Source organism: Austrofundulus limnaeus, unplaced genomic scaffold (assembly GCF_001266775.1).
Source record: "Austrofundulus limnaeus strain Quisiro unplaced genomic scaffold, Austrofundulus_limnaeus-1.0 Scaffold37, whole genome shotgun sequence".
In the NCBI taxonomy this organism is placed as follows: Eukaryota; Metazoa; Chordata; class Actinopteri; order Cyprinodontiformes; family Rivulidae; genus Austrofundulus; species Austrofundulus limnaeus.
The window spans coordinates 409,350-418,856 of record NW_013952439.1 but is presented as its reverse complement, the minus strand read 5'-3'; positions in this window follow the sequence as shown (position 1 = coordinate 418,856).

Genomic DNA, 9,507 nt, shown 5'->3' with positions numbered 1-9,507 from the left:
CTTCATTTCTGGACATTTATGGTTTGATTTCTTTGTTTGTATGGATCACTTGGGGACATCTGGTGAAAATTTCACATCATTAGCACCTCTAGTAATATATTTACTGAGAAAAATGGTGACGTGTTCAATATTTATTTTACCCGCTGTATGTACTGTTAAAATGTCACACCTAAATATAGATGGAATTTGCAAATATGTGTCTTTGAGTTGCACACAATGATTCAATCAATCAATAAAAAGAAACAAGAAAAGTTTAGTAATAAGTGCAACATGAAATGAGAACATCTTATAGACAGACTCAATGTCTTTAAMTGAAGATCTACAGCAGACATGTTCATCTTTTATTTATTTTCYTGCGGTCAGTAAATGGAATGAAGTCTTACACATCCAGAAAAATAAAAATTTATCAAGATTAACTTGACAAAAGCCCAGAATATCGACATTTTAATTTAAAGTTTACACAGCATTGTTTGTATGTGACTGTTTCTGAAATCCACTCTCCAGTTCTTTGAATTGAGGAAGTTAACTAGAAGAGGTCATTGTTGCTTTCATTGTTAATGCAGATGAGCCTGTTTTAACTACATAATAGAAGTCCAGTTTTGTTGTTTTGTCTGTTTTGTTAATATATTGGTGGATGAAAAGGGACTGATGAAGCAGCTAGATGTTCTTCAGGTATCCTGGGTTGGTTCAGCTGTCAATCACAGAACTTTCCACTCAGTCTTTTTTTTTATCATTTTTTTTAACATCTGTTGCATGACTGTTTCTCATGTGAGTCACCAGAGCTGATTTGTAGGAGCGTACACGGGGGTTTTTTGTTCCAGTAAATTTTCTGAGAAACAAGAAATTAAATCATTATTCATCATGTAAACAGTTGCTGTATGTTGACCTCAGAGCTGCAACAAGTGGCAGTCACACAAAATCAACTGTGGTGTTATTAAAAAAGGATGAAGATTTTATACATTTATATTTTCTGTCACACATAAAAGAGCTGTATTGGCTGCTTAAATCTAACGTTTTAGCATTGATGAAAATATTTTTTGTTTCGTTGAAATGACAAAATTGGTGTTGGCAACCAGACCCAAAAAATGTCACCTCAAATGAACCTCTGTAGTTTCACCCTGGTTCTGCAGCCTATTCTAGGCCAAATAYATTTTCATCACCACATCAACATAATATCACCTTAACCCTTCACTATGTTTAAATATTGTATTTACTGACGTCATCCTGCAGAATTATTTTCTCCTTATCATTGCACRTGAAAAAACACAAAGGCCTTCAACTTTTTTCCATGATTCTGAGCTTGCAACTGTTCTAAAAGCTGGAGGACGAAGCTTCATTCCTTTGTGTTCTGTTCGGTGTTACATTTGGCAGCACGGCTTCGATTCATCACAGACCTTTGAGCAATGGAATCATAATTTCTAAAGCTCCGGCTCACGATCGGCTGGCATTACTCCACGCAGCTTCATCAGCGTGTGGGAGTGACTGACAGCTGAACATAACTCTGTGCTCTTATTGCAGGGAAATAATAGCATAATGGGAGCATAATCATCCAACCTAAACGAGTTAAAGCTTTGGAATATTTTTTTTTCTTTTCTCACTTGTGAACTTTAAGGTTTCAGAGCAAAATATTCAGAGGGAAACTTTCTTCTGTTGAAATTTTATTCAGTTTTCATAAAAAGCTTAATTTGCATGTTTGTTTTAGATTTAGCTCTTTTTTTATTGGTGGTAATACAAATCAGTTTGAGCTAGGATYTCCTCCTGAATGATTGCTTTTAATAGTTTTTGTGTCCCACTCATGATGGTCAGATCACTTCTCAGGGCCTGTTTTTACAGGCAGCAGTTTTAAATTAGTGGGATTCTGGTTTTGATTGCTAATGATCATAAATCATTGTTGATCATTTGAGGTCTTGGCTGCTCGTTTACAGATTAGGACCCTCAGGCTTTGAGTAATTAACTTTTCTAAAGGCAGGTTGTGCATTTTACAACTCAAATACCCAGCAGAATAAATTCAGTTTATTGAGTTAAACATTCATTACCTCCACATATGACTTCATTCTTTTCCATCTTTGCACTGAAGATGAATAATCAGTAAGGAAAGAAGGGTCTTAGTGGATATATTAAATGGTGTTTTTCAAACTCTTTAGCTTACAGCCCACAAAGTAACAACAGACACTTGTGACCCCAGATATTCTTGGTTTACATCTGCAAACTTTGCTAATGTCTCTGTTAAATATGGACATATTAACAATATAAGCAAAACTAATAACTATGATGCTGCTTTTATTCATTTATGATTTTTGGTTTTGTTGCAATAATTAAGGTGAAAACATTCCATTAGCAATTTATTAGTTTTATTTAAATTGATGGAAATCATCTGGGGACCCTCACTTGATGTTTTGTGACCCACAAAGGGAACAGGACCCCAACTTTGGGAAGAACTGGGTTAGACTACAGTCAGCAAGAAAACATGGCACCTTTTTTTTTCTAAAACTTGAAAAACACTGTTTTTCTGTAGTTTTATATGGTTACATTTTATTATCACTAAAATATTCCCAGTGATTTGTGAGATATTTTGTTGACAGACAAAGATAGAGAGTCATGTACACAAGTCATCACTTATTACCCGACTTTGAATATCAACCTCAGGTTTGCTAAGAAAATACCTGGTTAAGATTTCTTTCTGGTTTAAGTTAACATTAAAAGGAAGAAAGATTCAATTAATTATGAGAGRAAGTGTGGTTAAATCAGGAAATACTACACAGCTTCACATGAATATCTGGACATCGAGCTTCACAAAAACATGTATAATATACTATGTAAAAAAATGTATATGTGACACGTTTTCTTTTTTTCCATAAATCTAACAAGTTGTATGTTAAAATAAGTAAGGTCGAAACTGAAGTTGGTCAATATCACATTAAAGACTATTCATTCATTTTTCTCCATTTTCTTCACCTGCAAGAAAAACAGAGAGAAAATTCACATGTGCACAGGGAGAACATAAAGGTTGCTCCTGAAAAGTCTGAGCAGCAAACCTGTGACCTCCTTGTCGTGTGGCGACAGTGCAAACCGCAGCGCTGCCCAAGAATAAATTTTCAAAAATGATATGTTGCCTTGAAAAGCACCCGGTGGTTTTTGTCAGGAGCTTCTTACGTTCCAGAAACAAATTTGTTTTGCTTCCAATAAAACCACTCGATGTTGAAAACAAAAGGCTGGCTTCCCACTGAAACCTACATTACAGATAAAACAGATTTTATTTATTTTAATTTCCTAATTTCTCTGCAGGTAACCCTCCTCGTTTCCAGCCACAACACAGGCAAACCAAATGTGCTTTGATTTGCTTTAAACAAAAGCCCGAGTTCGGACAGACCACCCAAATGTTTCAGATTGTGGGAGCCTAAACCAGGTTCGGTGCTGCGCTGCACCTTCGCTGTTGTGTAATAGACTCTTGATTGATGCCATATTTTCTTTTTGATCCAAATTACAGTGTGAAGAATAAATGTCAGAACCCTAGAACAAACCCACTCCCACCCAACCGTTGGGTACTTCCCCTCCTCATAAAGACACATATGGTTCAGTTTCATTTCTTTACACGCTGGCTTTGAAAGGACCTCACAATTACAATAAAAGAGTATGAAACCGCAGATTTGAGCCTTTTGAAGAATAACTCAAATACAGATATAAGTTTGTACAAAAAAGTAGCTGGAGATAATTTATTGTAGTGAATGTAAACACATTTTGTTGTTAATTAAAGAAACTTGTGATATCAGTTTAAATCTGCATCTGTAGCAGTTGACGTTTTTCCATCTCTCTGTTTCCTGAAATGAAAAAGAAACTAAAATCACAGAACTTGTACCTGTGCATTCTCCTCAATTCCCACCTTTAAGATCTGGCTCCTGTGAGTCACCCACCTATAAACAAATATCACTCATCTTTTGTACTCTGCCTCCGAGTCTGCTTCTCTTGGTGCTGTCCGCCTTTGACRTTTACCCAGTTTGTGATCCAGGATTTCAGTAGGAAATCCAGAATGGAAGTCCCTTGCTTTGTTTTTTTCTTATCTGCATAAAACTGCAAATGTTGAACCCCGCCCAAAAAACTACTGGTATTTGCCACAGACTAAATTGCCTTTAAAAAAACTACCTCATGAGACTCAAAGTTAACACATTTAACATCACTGATGAACACTATTATTTGAACGCCTTTGTGCACAAATATATTGAGTGATAAACATCAGACAACATTTTCAGCTCCTTTATGTCATCTTTGTCAATGGCTTCCAGCTTCTTGCAGGTCAGTGGTGGATGCTGCTTCTTTAGGTCCTCAAGCTTGTCTTGATTTCATCATACGAGCTCACATCTAAAACTTAAACCATCACTCCTTTCTTCTTATAGGCAGTTATTGTGTTCCAGCAGTACTGCATCGATGCCAGACGTCTGAGTTTATACATCACTCTTTAAAAATGTTTGAGCGCATGCTCAGCTGCTGTTGCTGATCCTGTTGTCTGTGTTTGCAACACTTTGTGGACAGCACTTTGTAAGTGTCTGATTTTGTAAACTGCTGATAAAGTTTCCTATTAGCTGAGTTTGGACAGTGTTCATTATTATTCTTAAATGCTGTGAGATTTTGTAAACCTTGGGCTCAGGCCAAGCAAAATGTCCTGACTGAACCTCTCGCACACTGAGGTCAGCCATTCGTCCACTCCCACAGCTCCAGAATACTCCCTGCAGCAGACTGTGTTTATTTATTTTCTTTAAGACGCTGTTAGAAAGCAAGCAAGAAAAGGTTACATTTTTGACTGTAAAGCAAATAAATGTAGGAAAAGTGGGGGAAATTGTACTTTCTCAGTTCTATGAACCCTCAAAAATATTTTGCCTAAAGCCAGATCAAAGGTCAAGGTTCAACAAAGATGACCTAAACATCTTTCTTGTGTTAATAGTTCAGCTGAGGGCTGCAATCACAAAACATCAATTATTCCACATTTTAAAGTGAGAGTTCAAATCTTATGAAGTGGTTCTGTGGGAAAGTTATGAACAATGAATATCTTACCTGTTGATGAAGCTTTACATTGCAAGTCAGTTGTGTATCTAATGGTTGGACTTGCGTGTTTATTTGTAAATGCACCAGCAAAGCATATACTGTAGGGTTTTTGAGGGTATTTTCCATACTTCAGAATCTACCACAGCAGTTTCATCTGCTAAATCTAGCATAATTGGGGCATGTTGTCAACACCCTGGCAGCCAATCAGAGATAGAAACAGGTCAGGTGGTATTGCTATTGAGCAAAAAATGTTGAATGATTGTTTGGAATATGTTTTTCGTAACTCAAAAACCACCAAAATGACTCCAAACTTGCCTAAATTGCAGTTTTCCACTAAAATCCTCCAAACAATTAGAAGWGAACAGGATACACTTAGAGGATCTGCTAGACTTTGCCCATCTGTATCTCTGGAACTACTTCATTTGCAAAATCTTGTATTAATCAGGAGAAGAATTGAGAAGTTACCAGGCCTGTGAGGCATACAACCAGCTGACACAAAGATGGGTGACCTACATATCTGTTTGGAAAGTTCCAAACAAACGTTTCCCTAATCGTGAGCGACATAAGTCAAGTATTTGTGCACAGGCTCTGTCCGGAACCTGCGAGTTGGTCCAGAGTTAAATCACTACAGGAATGTGTGGCTAAAGTGTGCAGAGGGATATTTACTCAACCTGTGCATCTGCAGGGGACATAAAAGTGTATGTAGAGGTGACTTCCTTCRTTTTACACAGAAATATGACCATCAGGTCCCAAGTGAAGATATTTTTATTTCATTTCAAAAGAGATATGAATAAAAAAAACTTGTGCCAGGATCAATTACTGTATATGAGGCAGGTGGTTGTTCATGGTATAAAATAATCAATAAAAGGAGTTGCATTGCAAAACAATGAACATCACCCTCTGAATTCTGGGTATTTTTTGAGAGATGATGGAAAATGTTMGTTTTTGTCATGTCTGCRTCTCTTTGTGTTTATTTTGTTATTTGAGTATCAGTCTGGTGTCGGTGCTTTGTGTTGTGCTCCCAGGTCCACACCTGTTCACCTGTTCCTGTATGTTTCCCTGCCCTGTCAGTTATTTACTTTTTATAATAAAGTTTGTTTGACTTCAGATCATCATTCAGTCTGCACTTGGGGTTCATCTCTAATTTGACAAACGTGATATTTTTTGTCCTTCTGATGATTTTCCCAACATATGTTTTCTAAACTATTATTTCAGAAGGAAATTAAATGCTTTTAACATGTAATTCTCTCACATGAGCACCATTGTTTGAAGACTGACCACTCAAACACGAGGCTCATCTGGTCGTCTCCAAATACAAACTCATACTTAGACAATACCCAAATTGCATGTTTGGGACTTATTAAAAGTGTTGCGGTGTGCAGTCCGTGTGACTCAGCAAAATCTGCACAAACAAATATTTGCTGCTGATCAAACAGAGGATTCCAACTAGATCCCTCCATTATCCCTCCAGCTTTTTGCTTTAAGTACTCACAGCCGCTGTCAGCTCCCCGTCCGTTCAGGATGGTTTCTCTGATCGGGGGGTTAAAGCTTCTTTAGTCATGAGGGAACCACAAAAACAAAGCAGAAGAATGTGAAGAGATGGGTTATTTATTTAAACAGGAAATGCAGTAAAAAAAATTGCGGTTCAACGACATCCAACCCGCAGCTGTGGAGAGTAAATCAGGACAGTAAAGTAAGACTTATTGTTGAAGAGATAAGTGCACGACAGCTCCGTCTTTTTGTTCAGTGATTAATGAAGTTGTTTACCTTATCCTCCTCCTCCCTCTGAGGAAGGAGCTTCTTGTAAAGACAGAGGTGTGGTTTGAATTTGGTGTGTGATTGTGACATTTACTCAACAGGCATTTAGGCTTTAGGTCAAGTTTTTGTTCAGAAATCCTTTTCTTCTTGCTTTTCTTTTCATTAAATGCAATGAAATCATTTTTATTTTGACCAAATTTGAGGATGATGATAATCATGTTAAATAATGTGTGTAATGTGAAGGACATACATCATTCACAATTCCTGCTGCAAAGTTTCTACTATTGGAAAAATGTCAGTATCAAACTTTTATATTTTTTAACTGTGCTTCAGACCATCTGAGACTATTCAACAGGGCACCTAAAGGGATAGTTCAGCTGCTTTTAAAGTGGGGTTGATCGGATCTGCTAGGATCCCAGGATCCCAAATAGCGAGTGCTGAATTGAATGTGCAAACTAAAAAGGTGCTTRTACTCTTAGTGGGCGTGCTTCAGGTGATTTACTAAGATTGCTGCACAATGATAACAGGTGCAAAAGTGGTGTGGAATGTCCTGTTGAAATGGGGATTTTGTGTGTTCCTGGCTGTCACCATGGAGAGTTTAGGAGAGCAGAGTGGCTGTWAAAAAAGAAGTTCAGTAACTTGGATTTGGAGGTCTTGGTAGCAATCAATCTAGATGGAAGGAAATACAGTGTTGTAGTGTTTTTCCAGAGGAAATACGGCACAACTTCTATTTGTGAATGGCTCCAAACTAGCCCTTAAAATTGGCGTCGTTGAATAGAAGAATATCTTACTTGTTGCAGATAACTCTTWAAGCAACCTCACTTCAGATAAATACGTTTTAATTGCAACGTTGAGCACCCGACCAAAGAGAAGAGCTGCTACAGTGAAATATTTGCGATCTCAAATATTTTGTAGAAATTTATGCAAAAGCTGTTGTATAAATTTTGTTACTGTTTGTTTCACTATACAAGGTTGTTCCAGMAGAAATCTTAAGATTTTCCTGATGGACTCCAGTGATTTACATTTCAATCATTCACACATTTATTGTGGCCACAGCTGCCCTGGAGCACACTGACAGAGGCGAGGCTRTGCATCGACGCCATCKGACCCTCTGAGCACCACCAGCAGGCGAGGCAGGTGAAGTGTCTTGCCCAAAGACACAACTACTGAAACGAAAGGAATGGGGGATTGAACCAGTAACCCACCAGTTACAGGACAACCCTCATAACACCCTAAAAAGCACTAAAAGTGCAGCACTAAAAGTGCTAAAGCTAGATGCTGCTGCAAATGTTTCTGCTTAATATAAGCAAATATTTATTTTTAGTTTAGTTTATTCGTTTTAAAAACAATAACATAAATTCAATAACAAACAAAAATACAAATCAAATTAAATGAAAGTAGAAGAAGAAAAAATCTTATTATATCTGCCCCTTTTCTCAAATAAATAAAATCAAAAATAATCTACAGTTTACAAAAAACAAATTAATCAAAATTTCCAGTGATTTGAAGATTTATAAAAGTGTTTAAATGAACCACCTTGCCTTTTTTATTAGAATTGTGCTATACAGACTAGCCATTAGCTCATCAATCTGGTCAAAATTAAAGTGAACCGGATTTTTCCAAATTAGTTTTTTTTTAGCTATATAAGACTTTAATATTTTCAGAGCCTCACTTGAAAAGATCTGAACTTTTACTTTACCTTCAAATAAAAATATTAATAAAATCTTAATTTATGAGTTTTCATAACAAGATTGGTTTAAATAAAAGCATGAAGCCTACAACTAGATTTAATTTTAAGTCAGGCAAAAGTCAACCAATAGAACAAATAAATATTTCTATTGGCTCTAAACCAATTCTTTCATTTATCTGCTCCTATGTAGGTCAGGCTCTTCAGAGGTTATGAAATATTTCTTTCTTTTTTCTCACAAAAAAAGCAGAAATATCTCAAACAAGACGGCCTACAGATTCACAGACCTATTTCTCAAAGCCAGACAGCCAGACATACATGTGAGAATTGCACAATTCAAAATTTCCACCTCGACACACAGCTGCATTCTTGGACCCAAGCAGGGAGAATGAGTTCACATCACTGCTCACCCGCTGGAAAATATTTGTAGCAGAATGGCTGAAATGTTGACCGTGAAGCAAATTCATAGAAAAGTCTAGTTTATAGGCTTCAGAGAAATGCTGCGAGGCATCTCGGCCACCCATTACTSTACCTGCAGATGTGAGGGTTCATAATTAAAACAGTGAACTTAAACAGCAGGAGCAGAGTACCTGTAGGGGGATGTAAATGTGTGTTTTTAACATTCACTCTGTTTCATGTCAATAAAAAGTAATTTTAACTGAACTAAATCGTTTAATTCTGTTTTCTGTTTTCTATATAGTGGCAACAAAGGAGAGATTTTAAGGGGGACAGAGCTCAACAAATTTAGTTTTAAATCGGTAATGCAAAGACTGACATCAGAATTAGAGTGTGTTTAAAAAAACACTGAAGGTGTTCCATGAAAACAAAACAAATAAATAAAAATTGGCAATGAGATTTAGAAAACGGCACAAGAGGCACCACCTGAAAGAGTGTGTAAGTTGAGAGTGAAAAGGCCAGATTTTGTGATGTATAGGAGGTATAAAAGAAACCAGAAAGGTGTATAAAGTTGTTTTTTGGGGGGCTTATTGGATCTTTTTCTAAAACGATGCAGCACTGTTTACATG